Source organism: Copadichromis virginalis, linkage group LG13 (assembly GCF_057382275.1).
Source record: "Copadichromis virginalis isolate Kocher_CV1m ecotype Utaka linkage group LG13, C_Virginalis_male_GT1.1, whole genome shotgun sequence".
In the NCBI taxonomy this organism is placed as follows: domain Eukaryota; kingdom Metazoa; phylum Chordata; class Actinopteri; order Cichliformes; family Cichlidae; genus Copadichromis; species Copadichromis virginalis.
The window spans coordinates 17,532,687-17,553,972 of NC_140630.1; the positions used below are offsets into that span (position 1 = coordinate 17,532,687).

General features: G+C 42.1%; 1 protein-coding gene across 1 annotated transcript in view; it reads left to right on the forward strand.

Annotated features, from left to right (window-relative positions):
* Nucleotides 1–625: 625 nt before the first annotated feature.
* The window catches only part of lzts2a (leucine zipper, putative tumor suppressor 2a), a 44,334-nt gene continuing 23,673 nt past the window's right edge, over nt 626–21,286 (forward strand). The window contains exons 1-2 of the mRNA XM_085477669.1: nt 626–931; nt 20,676–20,792. The gene's annotated coding sequence lies outside the window, so the exon portion shown is untranslated. The remainder of the gene's footprint in view (nt 932–20,675; nt 20,793–21,286) is intronic.

The window sequence follows — 21,286 nt, forward strand, 5'->3', positions numbered from 1 at the left end:
CACACTTCCCTTAAATCACCTTCTTCCCCATTCTAATGCTTGGTTTGAACTTGTCTTGATATCACCTGCATACCTACATGCACTGGTGGCTGATTAGACCACTGACATCTTAAGCAGTGCAACTAACAGAGAGCAGGGAATTTAAAATAACAATTAACTGCCCAATAAAGACAAAATGTACACAGTCTTTTGGTCTTTGCAGAATTTTACATGCACATTTGCATGTTGGAAAAACTGCTAATAAAACTTTCTGTCTCAAATCAATGGCATAATAAGACACAAACATAAAACTCTATTAAGGAATGTCTTTTAAAGTGATTTATATAATTTAGAACAATATTCAAGTTAGCAAAACAACAAGCTCAGTAGTTACTTTCAAACACTAAAATAAAAATGTGCAGTTTTCTGAACTGTTGATTTTTCTTCCGTTGAGCTTGAAAAAACTAGTTCGCACGTGGATAGTGTTTACAAGTTTTAAATGAGGTTTTTATATCAGTATATCAACCCCACTGGCGCAAAGGCACGAGCGTCAAGGAATGGCTTCATCGGATGTCGCGGCCCCCCCTCTCACAGCCCCTGCCTTCCCCGTCCCTGTCCTGAACCTTGACTGTTGTGGATCGTTTCTCGAGCCCCCGCTGAAGCACAGAGTGAGCCCGCCTCGCAGAGCGCTACATCGGGCTGTGCCGGTGACAGTACCAAACACCTTCAACCTGAGCAGCAGCCGTGGATCAGCAGCAGATCACAGCCGCCGTGGACTGCGCGGCTTTGGGAAAAGAAGCGGACTGTAACTACGGGGAACGGACAGCAGAGTCGATTTTTTTCTGGCGTGTTGGTGCTCTCTGAAAAAGTTGCATCTGCTTGGGACGCACAAGATACCCACTGCTGAAGGAAATATCCCCGCACGGGTTGGTTGTAAATAACATCTTTAAAGGTGAGCAGATCACGCAGTGTGCAACAGTGATTGAGTGAGTGTTGTGTTTTTGTGCTGTATTTTAACAGAAGGGTTAAGGACTTCTTGACTTTTATCAAGCGCCCTCAAAATGCTTTGTCCACGCATGAAAAAATAGAAATAGAAGTAGTTGTTGAAGTTTAGTTGTAATTTTATCGTAAAATACGAATTTTGCTTAAACCTGCGTGGATATTTATGTGAAAGTGTGCTTTGATTGTGCTGAGTTGCGTGGTTAGAGTATGTATGGCTTACGGTGTAGCTGCATGATCATTTGATTTATTGATAGTTTAATCTGAGTACTTGTGCAGTTAATCCACTTGAATGCAGTGATTTGTGTGTGTGTGTGTGTGTGTGTGTGTGTGTGTGAGAGAGAGAGAGAGAGAGAGAGAGAGAGAGAGAGAGAAACAAGAGAACAAGCTTTACTGTTATCTTCATCCCGCTGTGTCAGTGAATAGGGGGGCTGCCCCTTGGAAATGGCACACATGCACACTTATTCCTGCAAACCGCGTTTCCTGTTATGGCCGTTTTCCTCTCTGAAAATGCGCAGCCAGTTTTGTTTGTATTATAAAGACAGAAGTGGATGGGAGAGGATGAAGTGAAAATGATGAAAAGGAAAGGTCAGACAAAGAGAGAGGGAGAGCTCTCATGGCCATTTCTTTATGCTCTCAAGGCCTACTTTAATTTATGGATTGGGTTTGAGTTGAATTGGAAACACCCGGGGTCTGATTGGACCATAAATAATCCCCACAGGAGTAGATATAAATGCCGAAGAAGCAGCATGCCTGAGATTCTCTCCATCTCTTTCTCATCTGCGGTGAACCCTCACAGATGATTGATGCGTTGGGTGTCCTGTTGTCACAGCTGTACGACTTTAGCTGAATGCAAACACGAGTACAACCACGCATGAATGAATGCATGCACGCTGCAAATGTGAATTTGTGAATGCTCGGCACGCACATACTCCATCCTCTCCTGCACAGACTAGTAGCATCACAGCACCATGATGTGCTCAAGCATCATGCTCCCTCTTTGGGAGAACCTATATCATACTGCTCTGTCACTGCAACATAACACAGCTAAAGAGAAGGGGGAGAGGGGGATTCGGTAGCAGTGGGAGGTAATAACCAACCTGTCAGGCCATTAGGATTGAAGTAGCTAAAGAGGTGGATGGGGGACAGGTAGGGGAGGATGCTTGTGATCATTTAAATCACATGTCCCCTTCACAGCAAGTGAAACCCTGAGGGGGTGAAATGTGAGGCAGCTAAGTGATAACATTACCAAAGTCATGGTTGTTTTTACAGCATCTTGTCCTCAAATTGTTTTCCTTGTCTCCTTTCCTCCTCCCGTTTTCCCTTTTTAACAAGGTTATGAAAATCCTTCTGCCTCTGCGGTCGAATAACGCGACCTCCCATCTTTTTTTATTACATTAACAATTAAGTGTGAAAAAAACTAGATCACAGCTGGAGGCGCAATCACAGCTGATGCACATCTGCCAGCACTCGAGAACGATGAAACATTAAAGACGCAACCCACTGTTCAAAATGTCGCTCCGGCGTTGGCAGCTTAATTTGCCCATTAGATAATCTCAGCCGAAAGTGACACTTACATGAACGTGCTCACACACACACACACACTTACATAACATGTAAAGGAGAATCCCTCGTGAAGCAGCAAACATCGTTATCCCACAACATTAAAACCACTCGCAGGTGAAGCGAAGTGTTTGGCTCCTGGCATTCATTAATCATTACCAATCTAAACGTGGTTGTTGACTCAGAATCCCTCACAAATACCTTGTTCAACAACAGTGAGCCCGAGAAACAGCCCCAGCCTTATAAACTGTGAAAAAGCCAGAATATAACTGAGCCACAAGATGCCACACCACAACCCTGAATGTACAACCTTGTACTGAATTTCCCAGAGGAACCCACCTGAGGGATTAATAAAGTTTCATCTGATCTAATCTAATCTAACACACAGGCCCTGCCAAACCTGAAGGTGCCAGACACCACAGGGGTCCCGATGGCCCCTGATCAGTCAGAAATACTGATCGATGCCTATTAAGTATTAGGTTGGTTTTATTGTTAAGGCTAATTTGGTGTATAAATACAGCACAATCTGATCCAGAAGACTATCGCTCTGCAGTGGTGATGATGATAATGATGGTGATGTTATTAAAAAGTGTGCAAACAGTGTGTCAGCACTGTTATCTATTTAGATGTAATGCAGACTGCAAACGCCTCGTGCAGCTCAAACTATCTCACGCTGCTCTTATTTAACAAACACTGCAAGTACATTTGAAAGAAAACAGGAAGTGTCTTTCTTTCTAACTTTCTAACATGTAAACTTCTCTGTGTGGAAGCACCACAGGAGCCTTGAATTCCTCAGACAGAGTCAAACGCACTCAGAGGAGCTCAACAGATACCTTTTCTCCATCTGATATTTTGTCTTTTCCTGTGCCTCCATTTCATGTCTTCAATTGCATGTCAGAGAGAAGCTCTGTTTGATTTTTATGGAGTAGTTCAGTGTTTAATATGCTTCTTTTTTTTTTTTTGAGCATGTTGGTTCCAAGATTCAGTTTCCCCTCAGCTGTGATTTTTCTAGCAGTGCGTCACTAAGATTTCCGTCACAGTTCCTCGCTGTCAGCCTATTAGAACAGGACATGAGCAGGAGCACAACAGGGGAGAGACAAGCTGTCAGTCAGACACACGCACACACACACACACACACACACATGTGCGCACAAAGACTGCCCTTGTGTGTGAGACTGTAATTAGTAGCTGCCTGGGTTTGCAGTGACCTTTCTTTTCCTTTTTTAAAAATCCCCATTCAGGACCATAAATGTTGCAGCACCGCTAATGACTTTACTTTACAGCATCTTCATGGAGTTTTCATTTTTAAAGTCACTTGAGGTGTTATACTGTTGATCAGGTTAGTTATTTAGACAGACTCATTATGGATCTACATATGAATCGCTCAGCATAGGCCAGCAGACTCCTGAAGTATATTTAAATGAAACATTTATACGTGAAAGGTTTTAAAAAGCCTTTCCCCAGCTTGCAGTCCTGTGTCTTTTAGAAGAGAATGCTGGATGAGATCATTCCTCCTCTGTTTGCTATTGTAATTTCCAGTGATCGATCATCAGATAACTTTCAGAGTTTAGCATTTAAAAATAATGTATGTACTAGTAATGTCCATACTGTTAAAGGCTGATTATAGACACTTCTAAGCTTCCTGCAGACGTATCATTGCTTTACACATTTCAGACACTAAGAAAGAAATGAAAGAAAGTCACATTCATTTTAACTTTGACATTCAGTATTTAACTTGCAGAATAAAATCAACATCACAAGTCATCATTTGAGGTAGTTCTGGTTCACATAATGATGACTACATTTTTCTGCTGCTACTGAAGTGAAGTTGTTGTAAGAAGCTTGACTACAGCAAATCTATATCATTTCCTTGTTAAATATTAAAGGAAATCAGGCTTTTCACAGTTAAGTTTAATTTTATTTCATGAAATCTTGAGTTGCTGATGGCTTTAGTAAAATAAAAGGATTCTTGCAGTAGCAGTGCACTGTGAAATGTTGTAATGGGCAAGCAGAATTCTTATCAACAAGTGGCACTGGATCAGAAATCGCGTGCTGAGTGTTTCCTGTAAACACTGTTGTGAGAAGGGCCTCGTCATTTTTTTCCGAATCCTTTCTGTTGCATACTTTCAAAGCTTTTTTTGAACCCATTAGAAAAATGAAAGCTGGGCCTTTTGACTTTCTGACCCTGTAATGCTGACAAGAAATCCAGGTGGTATTTTAGGTTTATGAAGCTCTTTACTAAATGAATCGAATCTTTGAATCTCGCACTGCTGCATCTCATCAGAGGAAAGCAAAAGAAGGAAGGAAATGGGTACACAGGAGGCGCAGTTGGTCTGCATAATAAAGTCAGATTTGATTCTTCTGACTGTGACACTCGAAATAACCCACATTTATCAAGTCATGTATACGTGCAGCAGGCTTATCCATCAAGCTGCAGGAGATCAGGTCAGATCTGCAGAGAGAGGCAAGGGTAGATGGGGGTAAATGGTACTCCAGAGATTTAGTATTATATTTCTTTTTGTTAAAGAATACAAATCAAATGTCTCTAAAGCTTCCTTCCTCCTTGCCTCTTTGCAACTCTTTTTTCTTGTAGATACCAAAGTCTAAAACTAGTTCAAGATAACCTTGATGACATTACCCAGATTAGTTTTTGGAGGTTGGAGAGCTCACTTCACAAACACAGAAGACAACTGTTTTCTCAGCTGAAGTGGATGAGTAAAGCGACCTTTGGCTCCATTAGGTTTGAAGGTATGGCTACAGTATTCCCTCGATTATCGTGGGGGTTAAGTTCCACACAATAGGTGTAAAACCCACGCTCTTATAAACCCTTTTTACACTCGTAAACACACTTTTGAGACACATCCTTACGTATTCAGCAAGTCCACCAGGTAGTTTTGCATATTAAGCGCCTTAATTGTGCGAATAACACCATGAGCCATTGGCTGGATCAGCGATGGGGTGTAGTTATTAATTTTTTAGGCAGAAAATATTTATTTTACTGCAAAAATAATTGAGATCTAAAAAATTAAAATAGGTAGCAGAAACCCGCGATTTAATTAAATTCCCACAATATAAATTTACAGGTAAATTTGGGATGTCAGCGAAAGGTGAAGTGCAATATGGTGCAGGAGTTCTGTATGTGAAGCTGTAAAAGCTCACAGGGACACATGTGGCCATACAGACTACTGGACCACTACTGCTCTCTCATTGTCAAACAGCCCATAGCCTCAGCTTGCCATTACCTCCTTTGAGTTTTTTTTTTTTTACAAAAGAAAAGCATATATTAGATGGCCCATGAACATGCATGCAGCAGGTCAATTATCATACTCTTACAGAACCTTTCCAGCGCCAAAGGATACTCATAATGTGTTCTTTTCCCCCCTTTTTTTCTTTGCGTAAGTAGATTGCAGTTCAATTAAATTGCCATTGCAATCTGATAACTGAGATGGCAGGCGGAGATGGGCTCTGAAAGCCCTCGCAGTCTGTAAGAAGAGCCGGAATCAATGCAGGGTGGAGTAAGTCATGGTATAATGGACATTAGTGAGCAGAGCTCTGGCACAGATCACATTAGAACCAGCAGTGCTGAAGTCTGCCAAGTGCTCCAAACATCCATTAGTAGGCCAATCAAACTGTGTTTGCTCAACACTTATGCATTTGTTCACAGCACCCCAAAGATCCCGTAGAGAAGCTTCTCAGAGTGATTTTTGTCTGGAGCAACAAAAATCTGTTATTACGTGCTCAACCTTCGCAGTGCACAAATCCGTTGGCCGTCCCGTTAGGAAAGTGTCGTCATTGCACATGGAAATGGTTTTCATCTATCTGGGAACAGCAAGGCCTTTCTCCAGCTCTTTCTCTCTTTTTCTGAAGAGAAGGTAAAGTGGCATCATATGTCACTAAGCATCACTTCACTGCTGTCGGGAGGGTGATGTATGAGGACCGAAATGGCCAGTGCTGAAACAGCAGACCACACACACGCACGCAGACACACACACAAACGCAAGATTGATGGATGACACGAGTATTAGGTCCAGAATTGAGGCTCGTTGCCTGGTGGCTGATAAAAGATTTTAAGAGGTGACGACCTGCAGCTGCAACAATTAGTTCTTAATGGTAGCAGTCTTTGTTTTTATGAGAAAACTCATTCAGGAGACTCTTTTTCCTTTTAGCTAGGCAAGAAATTGCCTGTTGGTTGCATAGTTCCTAACGTGACTAACAGAGGCCTGCTTCCACTTAAGCGTGAAAGTCATTGATTAAGCTGTTGGTTGATTTGTCTTTATTGGAAACCTGATTTGTGCCAGCAAGGGAAACAAAGCATGAGTTATTGATCCAGTATAAAAGCTCATCAGCGCCTGCCGGTGTGGAGTTTTAGATAGGAAAACACTGCATATTTGTTCTTAGCCCTGCCAAACCTCAGTCGAATTGAATCAGTGAGTTTTCCAGCTTACAACTTACAGTGCGACACCCCTGAGCTAATAACATAAGCAAAGATCTCCTGACACCCAGTTGTTTGGACATGTGCTGGATTTATAGATTAGATTTCCTCCACCCTCTTGGTCAGCGTTCTTCCCCATTGTGCGCTCGACGGAGTGAAGCCAGCCCAGAGGATGCATCTGCCAGATGACCCCTCTGCAGAATGCGTACCATGCAGCGCCCCACCCTCCTCCCCCTTTCCTGCATCAGCTGACTAGCTTGGGTAAACTGTGTTTGGCTTGTCTGTGGAAGCGGAGAGGGGAAGGAGGCTGGGGGCTGGGAATTATTAACCATGAGAAAAGTGTTTACATCGTGACTCTAGAGTATCGCTGCATACTGTATCTCTCTGGCGTAACCTTGGGATCAATCCCTCCTTTTTAATTGGTGACAGATGTCGCCTCTCTCATCATCTGTGCCTCAATCGCTTTCGTTCTCATACACACATGTAAGGCCCCGATGTTCCCAGAATTCTTCCGGGAACCTCTGGGATCCCATCCCAAATCTTGATAACATAACTCCCACCGCCCTCTCGTCCGAGCCAACACTTCATCCCTCAGTTTATGAAGCTGTCCTGTCACAAGTGGATTGCCAGGACTCAGCTGGCCTGGAAGCTGTCCTGCGCTTATGAAACATTTGGCATATTTTTAAACTTACTTGCAGTTTATGGAGTGATGCTGTTACTTGGTTTCTGCTTATTTTCAGTGAGTCTTGGGCTCAGACTGACAGAGCTGAATCCTGGAGGTGCTGTCTGCTTCTTTGTCATGGTGTCTTTGTCTGCTTGGCATTATCCTGCAGAGGATTGTGTCCATCTGGTGGATGAGATTTCTTGGAAATGAAAGGCACGGATAGGATAAAACGAAGAAAGACAGGGCTTGTCTTGTGGCTGATCGGTGGAAAAGTAAAACCAAGTCCCTCAGCATGTGTCCGTGAGTGTGTGCCCAGCTAAAATTTAGAGGAACTGTATTAAACAATGAGTTCAGTTTTTCTTTGCTTATTTCACATGCACACATCCTCAAGCGTCCCCCAGCTTCACTCTGTGATTTGACCTTCAAAAGATGTATTGTCCAAATAAACCTTTGATATTCATATTATTCATATTATTATTATTATTAACAGGCTTGATCAGCGTGAAGCTCGCTGCGTTTGAGGCCTTGCTGCCCCCACCTCCTCCTCCTCCTTCCAAAGCCCAGACTGATGGCAGACAGAAGTAGGTCAAAGTTCAGTGGAGCGTCCTGTCTGGGGAGGAGGATTGGAGAGCTGGAGGGGGAGTTAAAGGGCATTGTTGGTGCCAAGGACCTCCTTCCTACATGGTGGGGGCTTCTGTTTTTTCATATTAAAACTTTTAAAAAGTTTAACAAAGTTCAAAAACTGCTTAAAATAACAGCCTTGGTACTCATAAAGGAGTTAATTACCTGGTACTAATACTGAACGTTAAGAAACAGCTTATAAATACTCTACTGATCACAGACTGTATAAAAATAAATATAGATTTCTTCATCACCACATCTGTATATACACAGTCTGTGCTACAGATCAGTAATGATCCAGCTGATTGCATTAAAATGGGGTTTAGCCGGTGGTGATTTCATGCAGCACTCTCATGTGCATGTATGAAATTCTGCTGTTGTAAAGGAAAAAAAAGAAACTCATTTTAGGAGGTAATAGAATTTAATTTATAAAAAGTTGACTACGTATGAATGAATGAAAATGACTTAAAATTTAATATATGTTCTTACATTTGTTTTTGGGGAACCTGTAGTAATGGATTTGCTCACCTTGCTGTGGGGATGAAGAAAAGTACCCCATTATGTGTGGCTGTGACAGTGTTGGGTGGAGTTACAGGTCTAACGGACTCTGCTCATAAGTAATGGTGGGTGCAGGGTCTCTGTGTCACAGGTACACTGTAACCACAAACTCCCCTGAAACCCTGCACCATAACCTATGCAATAACCTGACGTGCACCCCCCTAAAAATGTAACCATACACTGGTTTATCTTCTGTCATCTACTGCCTTATTTTCTGTTTCAAGGTGTTTAGAAGAGAATTGATCACCTCGAGTGGAGAAAATTCCCAGCAAACGACTCTTTTAGTGGAAAATTGCAGAACACCTTACACGAGCGTAAATGTTCACAACGGTTGCCATTTCAGTGATAAAATGTGCTAAGCAGTGTGATAATTAGCCTTAAAATGTGCTCAACACTGAACTATTAAACCAGAGACATTTAACTCATGAAAAGTTACACGTCCTTTGTTCATTAAGCCTGGTTGTTTGATATAGCCCGCTTGTGTAAACTAGAACTACAACTAAGACTCTTTAGCTATGCTAGTGGCCATTTGCAACTATGCTATGTGTTAACGTGTCCATATGAACACAGTCTGTATATAAAAGATAGACGTAGCCACCAGGTCTGGAGCACAGGTTCAAAAGATGTTAGGTTATAAATTCCTATGACTTTCAGGTCTTTCTCTATACAGCATGGTGTTCATTTTGCAAACGGTAGTCCCATTCTAAGTAAAATGAATGATGCAGGCAGTTTTAGGGTGTGGCTGTCTTGTGATTAATAAATTGTTTGGTGTCTCTTGTGCTTGGTTGCACTAAGAGGCTCTAAGCAGGAGAGAAATTCAGGTTTTTTTGGTTAGACATTTTTATTTTAAGCCTTTTTTACTTTAGCCAAAATTAACGTATCCCTGAAGTGCACGATCGACTCGACCCTCTTGCCTAAATTTGAGGACCTCGGGTTTCAAAATGCCCAGATCTCGATTACCAAAATGTGAAACTTAAGCTTCAAAGCAGCAGATCGTAAATCAGTCGGCGGGATTAGGTTTCTGTGTCTGACACAGTCTGAAGCAACATGCTGTTGTGCTACAGAGTCATGTGGTGTAATATTGATATGTGTCTCGGCATTAATAACATGTTTAAAATGGTCATGTTGACCCTTGTGAAGCATGCCTTTGCAGATTAGGATGTCTGGATTGAGGCAGGGTCAGACTGCTGGGTTTAAATTGAGAAGGGAAAGCTGCGGAGGACAGCACTTCAAAGGATTGTATCATAATCTTTGACATGTTATCATTGGCGCTCCAAAAACATCAGGGGATCTGATGGGTTTTTTTTTTTTATTCTATTCTTGCTGTCCCGCATTGGCTTGTGTTATGCAAGAAGGCTTTCAAAAATCTGATGTTATCTTTGATATCGGGGGGAAAATAAAAGAGGAGGAACGGATGCCATTTTTCTTTTCTGGGAGCATTTTCCCAATTAAAACTTCAAATATCTTGTATAACTGCTGTTGAGCTATTATACAAGATATTTATACAAGATGCTTTTACAATTATACAAGCTTTCAACATAGCAGGATTTGCTGGTGTGCGGAGTTCAAAATGAAGCCCTAGACTGCTGTCAAAGATCAAACAGACAGATTAAGGTGGAGACGGAGCGGTTTGGAAGGCTAGTGGCGGCAGATGCAGGGATGAACGGATGAAATGAGGCCAGTGTCATCCCGTCTCATTTATTATGCAGGGTTGGGAGGGGATTAGCTTCACTTACATAACTCCATCTCTCCCACCCACCCCCCACCCCCCTAACTAGCATATCTCCCCCTTTTCCCCACCCTCCCCAAACTCTCTCCCTCTCTTCTGAGACCATTCGATTGGTGTTGGCCTCTTTGTTATTCCAGTATTTTGTTTCTCTGTTCTTTTTTTTTCTTCTTCAAGAGAAAAATGCATAAAGACAGGAGGCAGCTGGAGACTGAAAATGGAGGGACAACAGGGAGAGATGTTGGAGAGACATAGCGAGAGAGACAACCATCAGGAATAGAAGGAAATGGAAGACACAATCTTTATTACCAGCGACGGTTATAAAGATCTGCAGATAAAGCAAAAGGAAAAGAGGAAACAGGAAGAAAAAAGGGGAATAGGGGAGCTTTGGGGGTGGATGAGAGAGTCTATTTATAGTTTATCCCTGCTGTTGGGTTAAACCGCATGGTCCAGTGCAGCACAGCTCAGTGTCCATGTCAGCCCTCATGTCAGTCTCCATTAGCTCCACGCACAAACACGCACTATATATATAAGTTATGTATATACCCCGAGGATGTAAACACAGGCTGTCACGAGAACATGGGTACGCTGACCTGCCACTGAAGTAAAGGAAAATTACACACCAGCAGATCTGAGTGTGTGTGTGTGTGAAGCACTGACGTGCTGGAGATATTCGTTAACCGGTGTGTGACAGAAAATAGGCAAAAACTGCACACTATTCAGCTCAGCTCTTCGACAAAGGCTGCACTTCTGAGAGGATTCAAAACACACACACAGACTTTTTTTGTGTTCCTCTGACATTTCCTCCTGCCTTCACTTCTTAATCTTGGGAATAAGTTAATCACACCATCTCTTCAAGCTCCTTTTTGTTCCCAGATCACATTTGCATATGTGTTCACTTCCTCCCTCTCACGCTCTCCTTCGTACGTACAGCTATAGGTGCACGTGCAGGTAAATGCATGTGTTTCAGAGCGAGAAGCATGTTCACTTGACCCAGTCTAACTGTGGTCTGAGTCTGATGTCATTGCTGCTGCAGGCACACACACACACACACACACACACACACACACACACACACACACACACACACACACACACACACACACACACACACACACACACACACACAGGCAAAAATGCACATTCATTTAAATTGATTGAATGCAGGAGTGCAGTATATATCTGAAATACTGCAGCTCTGTTGCAAATATATAAATATATTTATTACATTTGGTCAGTAATATATATTTTGAGCACCTGCCATGTTGCATAGGAAGTCAGTTATTACTGGTGAGCTGAATGCTGTGAGAACAGGCCAGCTACTGTACACGTTTATGGATGATTCATGCAACAGTCTTGGGGTTGCACAGGACCTTGTTTGTTTCTTTTGTTCCTTCCCCCCGGCTAACCCCGCTCCAATAACACACTTACTGTGACAGAGGGTACACATTCACGAACGCACATAAAACCAGCATTCACTACGTGCACATGTGCAGGCGTCTGCAGGAAGAGTGATCAGGTGCTTTCACTCCTGCAAAGTACGCTAGCACGTACTGGAAGAAGTTTTCAAGAGAATAATCTCTTGATTTGAGAAAAATGACAACTTTTATTGTTTCTTAATAATGCATTTTCATTGTGCAGTCAATAAAAGACGCTTAAACATGATAGATAACCAGTGTGAAGCAGCAGCCCCCATACTGAATCTGTGTGAAAATTGTGTTTGAAATAATGTAAGAAAAGCTAAAGATAGGGAGGATGGAAATAATAAGAGAGGAGAAAAAGCGTGTGAATGAAGAGAGATGATCCATATCCTCCAGACAGACAAATTGTTACAACAACAGTGGTGGGGCTGATAGAGCTGGAAACAGACAAAGCAAGACAAAGCCTTTAGCTCCGGCTGTGATTTAAGCAGTGAAAAGGAAAAGGAAAATTTTTCCTGCAGTCATTGTTTCTCATTTATTAATCTTCCTCTGTGTGGTCACCTTTTGCTCATCCTGCCCATGTTGCATTGTTTCTGCATAGAAGACCCTCATTAGTCATCAGCTGTCGTCAAACATGCAAACTCATCATTTGTTCTGCCGAGATTTTCATAAGAGGTTGACTGTGTGCAGCTGTGGCCACACATCAGCTGCTGCTCTTGAGCTCGGTTACAGAGATAAACTTTACCCACCGCTGCTGCTGCTGCTGCGGCCATCCCCTCCAACCTCTTGTCATCTCATCTAATCTGGCCACAGAGGAGGATGACTTATGATCCTTAGAAACATTATAGGAGTGGAGATAGGGGTCAAAGAGTTGGAGTGCATCAATTAGACCTTTCACTTTACGGTGGAGAGTACTGATGAGGTCACTCCCCTCTGACATAACTAAATACGTTCATTCAAATATTGTAAATTTGTTTTTTGTTTCTTTTTTCTACTCACAGATTTTATATTTTTGGTTACACAAAAAAGAGGAGTGCATGGTTATCGTGGTAACCAAACTGGATGTCTTGTCATACACTTACTGGCCACTTTATTAGGTACACGATAGAAACATTCCTCAGTGATTTCAGTTCATACAGACATGATAGCGTCACACAGCTGCTGCGGATTTGTCATGTGCACATCCGGACTATCAATCCCCTGTTCCAACACATCCCAAAGGTGCTCTACTGCTTTGAGATCTGGTGATAGTGGAGGCCATTTGAGCAGCCATCAGAAGATGGACATGTGGTGGTCATAAAGGGTTGAACATGATCAGCAATCATATTCATGTAGGCTGTGGTGTTTAACTAATGTTCATCTGGTTCTGAGGGGGCCAAGATGTTCCAAGAAAAGATCCCCTACACCAGGGGTGGCAAACTCCAGGCCTCGAGAGCCGGTGTCCTGCAGGTTTTAGATGTGTCCTTGATCCATCACAGCTGATTTAAATTGCTAAATTACCTCCCCAACATTTCTTGAAGTTCTCCAGAAGCCCGGTAATTAACTAATCATTTGATTCAGGTGTGTTGACCCAGGGTGTTATCTAAAACCTGCAGGACATTGGCTCTCGAGGCCTGGAGTTTGCCACCCCTGCCCTACACCATTGCACCACTACCACCCTACCCATTCATACAAAGCAGGATGGATCCATGCTTTCAGGCTGTTTACATTAAGTTTAGACTCTAAGATGTGAATTTCACAGCAGAAATCAAAACCCATCAGTGAACTAGAAAAGACCCAAAATATCTGAATAAGTAGCCAAATAAAGTAAAATAACTGAATTAATTCCAGCCAGAAAAACAAATTCCCCTTTGGGTTGCATTAGGAAGGAAATCCTGCATAAGTCTCCCAAGTGGAGCTACCAACTGTGGCAACTCCTTGTGACAAGTCTCAATAATGTGGCCGTATGTACTTTTTTAAAGCAGTGTACATAGTGTACTGAATATAGAAAAGGAATCAATCTGAATGAAGGTTAAAATAATCATTTAAATAGCTAGTGCAATAGTTTTGCACAGCAGATATTAAAATAACTTTATACTATATTATCTGTTCCTTCTGTTATTTGTTGCTACGAACAAGTTTCACTCAGGACTGAACAGCCATCATTGCAGCTGCCAGATTTCACATCATTGCAGGCTGCCCTCTAGTGAACAATGCTGGATCTGCAGTGATCCTGATCTGAGCTCCTTGGACTCACACGTGAAGTGCAAACTAACAGGACTGAAGCTCGAGAGCATCACGGGCACACACAGTCCCTGCTGGGTTTTTTTTTTCTTAACCTGTAAGATGAATGGGCCTCATTAATCATGGCCATTTGTCTTTAGTTGTAAGTCTAGAGGTCAGTGATTAAACCTTGTTCTTTGTATCGTAGCCAGCTCTCTGTCTCCTTCTCTCTCTCTCTCTCTTTTCTTCCTCACTCAGAGGATCAGAGGGAGAGCTGCATTTCGTCGCTGCTCCGCTCTGCTTTTCATGGCTCTGATGTTGTCTGCCACCAAATCCCAGCTGAATAAAAGTCAGAAATTGAAGCAGCAAATCATGTTTTATGTATGTGTGCTTACACAATGAAAGCAAGATGGAAAGTGGGCCAAGCATCACACAGGGCATATTATGGCAACAAAGCAGCTTTCCACTTTCTTGGGAAAACGGCAGCCGCAACAGCCAGAGTGCCAGACACCGAGTACAATATGGCTAATGACAGAGAAAATAGAAAGAAAGATACATAGAAACTGCATTACCCGACTGCTCTTTTCCTGGGAAGTGCTTTACGATTCTCATTGATTCTATTCTATTCTTACTCAATACGAGCATCCGAGGATGAGCAATGTGACAATGGATGCTACGAGACGCTCGACACCTGTCCCGATTTTTCACATTATGCAGAAGTAGTTTAACTTACATGTTTTCAGGTGTTTCGGGACACTTAAGTAGCAGCAGTTGTTCACTTTCATGATCAGCCAGTATTTATTTTCCTGGATATTGATGAATTAAAAATTACAGAAAATGGTGCAAAGATGAAATTTTAAAAATGTTTTTATAATAGAAATGATGATGATTTTTTTTTTTTTTAAAACTCAGATTCACAACAGTCCAAACCAAGATGAAATAGTTTACAAAGACAGTGGGAGTATTATTTGGAAAGAGTTGCTGTGGTGTATCTTGATTAAAACCCTTCTGTGTGCGTGGTTGATATGAGCAGTGGCTCAAACTGATAAAATTCACTTTGTGTTATTGAACTGATGTGTAATCTGCTTGTTTAAACAAAATAGCTGGTTGCTTTTCCCCTATTCCATTAATATATGTGCGTGATATTTGTGAGTTTTGGGCATAGAAGTTGGATGCTGACATGATGAATATCACCCACTGGTTTCTTGACTCCCATTTTAAAGCCGGGAGTTCAGTATTTTTGACATCACCGTCAAGGTATTTTGAAACGTCAGTGAGGTAACTGTGAAACTGAGAACACTGAGTGCTAATAGATTAGCAAACTGTTCATCACAAGCTAATTCTAGCCTAAATTGTACCCTCATTTACTGTGTATTTTGCTCTAAATGGGAGGATAATTAACATAATTGTTATTATTATGCTGTAAAAAATAAATAGATACATATAATGGGGAGCATGGTGGTGTAGCGATTAGCACTTTTCACATCAACAAGGTCTTAGGTATGAAGTAATCAGTCTGCTGAGGACTTTCTGTATGGGCAAACTGAACATGCATGTTCTCCTGCACAGTGTAAAGACATGTTTGTTAGGTTACTCAGTGATTGTAAATTAGTGTGAATGTGAGTTATATCTGTTAGGTCTATAATAGATAGGTGATCTGTACAGTCTGTACCCTGCCTCTCACCTGATAGCTTGCATAGGCTCCAACCCACCCTGCAACCTAGAGTTGGATAAGCAGAAGAAACAGGATAAAAATAGCAACTGAAACTCACCAGGAAAGTATTTACTGCGCTATCAAGTCAGGTGAGAAGTTGGGTTATTTTCTCCTAGGCTGTGTTCACACCAGAATGAATAAGAATCTGGTCTTTGTCTGAGGTTATGCTTTCACACAAGCAGAACACAGTTGGTCACGCTGATGCTTGGTTTAGGTGAGGATGGTTTCTGAGTAGACTGTGCAGGAGGCGGGTGAGCCACTGAGTAGCTGTGAATTCAACCGGTTATTACCTGAGATATGCAAATCAGCATGTTTGGAAAAAGGTATAAAGCACCTACAGTGGGGCAAAAAAAGTATATAGTCAGCCACCGATTGTGCAAGTTCCCCCACTTAAAATGATGACAGAGGTCAGTAATTTGCACCAGAGGTACACTTCAACTGTGAGAGACAGAATGTGAAAAAAAAAGTGGAGGCTAGGCCACTCCAGGACTTTCAAATGCTTCTTACGGAGCCACTCCTTTGTTGCCCGGGCGGTGTGTTTTGGATCATTGTCATGTTGGAAGACCCAGCCTCGTCTCATCTTCAAAGTTCTCACTGATGGAAGGAGGTTTTGGCTCAAAATCTCACGATACATGGCCCCATTCATTCTGTCCTTAACACGGATCAGTCGTCCTGTCCCCTTGGCAGAAAAACAGCCCCATAGCATGATGTTTCCACCCCCATGCTTCACAGTAGGTATGGTGTTCTTGGGATGCAACTCAGTATTCTTCTTCCTCCAAACACGACGAGTTGAGTTTATACCAAAAAGTTCTACTTTGGTTTCATCTGACCACATGACATTCTCCCAATCCTCTGCTGTATCATCCATGTGCTCTCTGGCAAACTTCAGACGGGCCTGGACATGCACTGGCTTCAGCAGCGGAACACGTCTGGCACTGCGGGATTTGATTCCCTGCCGTTGTAGTGTGTTACTGATGGTGACCTTTGTTACTTTGGTCCCAGCTCTCTGCAGGTCATTCACCAGGTCCCCCCGTGTGGTTCTGGGATCTTTGCTCACCGTTCTCATGATCATTTTGACCCCACGGGATGAGATCTTGCGTGGAGCCCCAGATCGAGGGAGATTATCAGTGGTCTTGTATGTCTTCCATTTTCTGATGATTGCTCCCACAGTTGATTTTTTCACACCAAGCTGCTTGCCTATTGTAGATTCACTCTTCCCAGTCTGGTGCAGGTCTACAATACTTTTCCTGGTGTCCTTCGAAAGCTCTTTGGTCTTGGCCATGGCGGAGTTTGGAGTCTGACTGTTTGAGGCTGTGGACAGGTGTCTTTTATACAGATGATGAGTTCAAACAGGTGCCATTCATACAGGTAACGAGCGGGGGACAGAAAACCTTCTTACAGAAGACGTTACAGGTCTGTGAGAGCCAGAGATTTTCCTTGTTTGAGGTGACCAAATACTTATTTTTCACCCTAATTTACGAATAAATTCTTTACAAATCCTACCATGTGGATTCATGGATTTTTTTTTCACATTCTGTCTCTCACAGTTGAAGTGTACCTCTGGTGCAAATTACTGACCTCTGTCATCATTTTAAGTGGGGGAACTTGCACAATCGGTGGCTGACTAAATACTTTTTTGCCCCACTGTATAATGCTGCTTTCCATTTACCTCAGAAGTCGGATGACTGAGGTGGAAGATAGAGTCAGTCATGCATCATTATCATATTAGTGCAAAGCGTATTGTTTGTTTGTTTGTTTATTTTTTTAGCACTTAAAACCACCATTGCCACACGTTCGTGGATAGACCCTGACTTACTTAGCTGGTTACATGTCTTATGGTTTTACTGCTTTTTACATGCCCTGAAGCAATCTTGGATTGTCTTAGGGTTGGTGGGGCTGCTCTGACTGTCTGATTTTGGAAGTCTGGCTTGGGGGGGCGTTCCAGTTAAAAATTCTGTCCTCCAGTGAAATGCACCATAAGTTCCTTCTTTTTTTCCATCTTTTTAAAATTTTCAGATTTCCCATTTAACGTGGGAATCTGATAACGGTCAACTTTTCATGATTACCTGACTTTTTTTTTTACATTAACCAATCAAGAGAATAATTGCTGATATTGTATTATACAGTGATGTGTACAGTGACAAATTTCTCCCATTAATACACTTAGATACATCCAGTACGTGTATTAATGGACTGAACTGAACACTTCTCTGTCTCTCTTGCTTCATTGTGCAAGAGTCACCTTGGCACAAATTTAGCCACGCCTTCTGGGTGACGGCAGCGACTTTCGCCTTCACCCTCCTTCGCTCCTCCCTCAACAGCACACCATACTGCATCTCTCCAGTAACCGAAAACTACTACTAACATAAGGATTGCTTTGATTTACAAAGTGAACCTAAGGCAGCCAAGCGCACACACAAGCTGCATGACCTTAGCGCTACCCTCAGCTGAAGTTAATACTGCAGCACCGTGCAGGAGCCTCAGTCACAGTGTCATTGTCCTGACATACAGTGTCATCCCTGCAGTGAGGACATATGCTGCTATTGCGATGTAATCTATCTAGCAGTGATCTAAAGGATGAATAATCTCTATCTAATCTGCACCCATGGGTTTACATCAGCCCATCATACTGGGTGAGATCTCATCGCCTGATTAGACAGAGAGCATCGAAGCGAGATTTTATGCCTGTGCGTGTATGTGTGTGTTGAAGCCTTTAAACCACTGCGGAGATCATTATAGCATCACAGGTCATGTTTTATTGCCTTGCAGTGGGTTTTATGACAATTAAAAGACAGGCAGACCAGGGTTAGATCTATAAATCTGTGTGTATATTGATGTATTTGCACATTAGTGTTTCTAAAAAAATAAAATATTCTTGTATTTGGCTGTGAGCTGGCCTTATGGGACACTACTCTTCATTTATCTGTGAAGCTTAAAGAGGGTGAATAAATTTAACCACTCTCATGTTATCTCAACAAATCTTCCCCCGTGTCTCTGTGGAAAGGCTTTGACCCTCCTGCCACCCCACCTCCGTGTTAGAACATGCTAGATGCCCTTGACCCACCCCGTTTATCGCACCTTCTCCCTCACAACGTTTTCTTTACTATTTGTTTCGTGGTGTTAGCGGCTACAAATCACGTGTCCATCAAATCAGGCCTGAAACACAATAATCATCTAATGGCAGAAATCCCAGACCCTGATTGCCACTTTAATCAGTCATACCTTGGCTTAAAGCCTTACTGACCTCTGTATTTCATTCAAATCTGGTTCTAAATTTGTGAGCTTTCCTGTTAACAGACACAGATGGACACCCGGTTTTGTTTCATTGTTGTTCCATGCTGATGATATTTGGGCTTCAGCTGGATGGAAGCCATATGGGAACCAAGTTAGTCAATAATTGTGTTTTATGTGGTCTTTTGATTGAATTAAATGGATCGTATTGATTTATATGAAACGTAATGCATTTGCATTTTTAAGCCAATGATGATCGCTGTTCTTTTCTGATTGTGTTTTGTTGGACACAAAATTACACAAACAATTAAGGACAAATGTTAAAAAAAAAGTGACATATATGGTTTAGATTGATGTGTAAGCTGTGTGATGCTCCGGTCCTTTTTGTTGTTTAAAGTTTGACAAGAAAAAACACCAAACTCCGGCTGGTCTCAGCAATTCTAGGAAAATCTGTCAATGTGATGGTCTGTGGTTTTACAGTCTATCTGCTGGTGGCACTGGCTGTCAGTGCCCAGTCAGCACTGGTCTGTGATTCCTGAAAGCCGCTCTATATCCTGGCCTGGAGGTCGGGTGATGTGGCATTACTGACCCCCTGGTGCACTGGGACATGGGGGCCAAAATCAATAGTCGTATCATATCGCTTCAGACTGTAACAAGCTGACTGATTACCTCATCGGCTTCCAGTGAAGATAGTGGAAAAGAAGAAAGAGGAAAAAAGGGTGCAATCAAAAGATTAGGAAAATTACAAATAAAAAACCCCAGCAAAAAGTAGCATTTTTTGGTGGGGGTGGAAATAAAATCCTCCCATGTGCATGTACTGCAAACCACAAGAAAAATGCTATAGTTAATATTATTGGACACCAGAGGGTGGTAGTACTAATGGAACTACATTTACACTTTGAAGTTATGATAAGGTATTTACACACAAGTGTATTCGGAGGAAGCAGTGTTGATATTATGGGCAAACACGTATTCTTTATCTGCTCATAGATACGTTTTCTTTCTCTTTTTCATTTCATTTTTTTGCCTTAATGAGGATTTTTCCATTTCTCTTCCAAAGATTGGAACCACATTTAGTTTTAGGAAACTTGTGCAAAACTCCAGCTGTAAGAGCCGCAGTACAAGATGACAGTTTAATTTAAAATTTGTACAAATTTCATGATTCTTTTTTAGCTCTTGCACAAGAAAAGCGTGATGTATAAAGATAAATATTTGTGTATCTGCAGAAAAAACATCTACTGTCATACGTGTGAGACTTAAGTTACTATGCAAGCAGCTCAAAAGTGGCTTGTTTAAAGACAGAAGGAGAAAGGAAGAGATCAAGGATTGTAGATTTTATTGATCAAAAAGTGCATTTTCAGCTTCATGTTTGGACTGTGGTCACTGTGAGGTCATCACATTTGCTATTTCTGACTGTGTTTTTGTTTTCCTATGCTAACCATTTTAGATAAATTCAAATCCACACTGTAGAGTTTAGATGTTTGGCCCTTACTGTTTCAGTTCACTCGTACCTGACGGACACAACTGGTCAGATTAGTTCATCTTAACTCTTTGTTTTTCCTCAGGTCACGGTCCACCTGAAGAGAATCCCAGAAAGAAGCAAAGTCCTGGGATGAAAGCACTCTGCCATTTTCCTCTCTCCCCCAGACCACCAGGAGGAGGACGCTGGGTGACACACTGAGGTAAAGAACCACGCTAAAAAACAAAAAATAAAACACCCTCTGCAGACAAAACCCTTCTCTGATAACGCTGACCTTCAGTATTTGCTGACTCAAGCATCCCCCACTCCTCCTACTACCCACTCTTGTTCTTTCTTGCCCTCCCTTTTGTGTTCTTTCTCTCTTCTGTTTTTTTTCTTCTTCTTTCTTTTCATGAGAGCCGTCAATGCTGATCAGTGGACTGACAATGTGTGGGCTCATATTAGAGTGTCCTCATTTTGTCACACAGATGCAAGAACATTTATGGAAATAGGGGTCTTGGCCTCTTTGATGCTTCTGTTTAGGGACTAGATTTGGAGAAGGATAGCAGTTGGAGAATGTGACACAGGGGTTAGAGGGAGTAGAAGAAGAGATGAGGAGGTCAAGAGGTTAGAAATTTGCGGCTGAGCTCATGTTGTTCCATACTGTAGTCGAGTGCCTCACATGAGGCACCGAAGGTGCTGCTAATCAAATTGTCT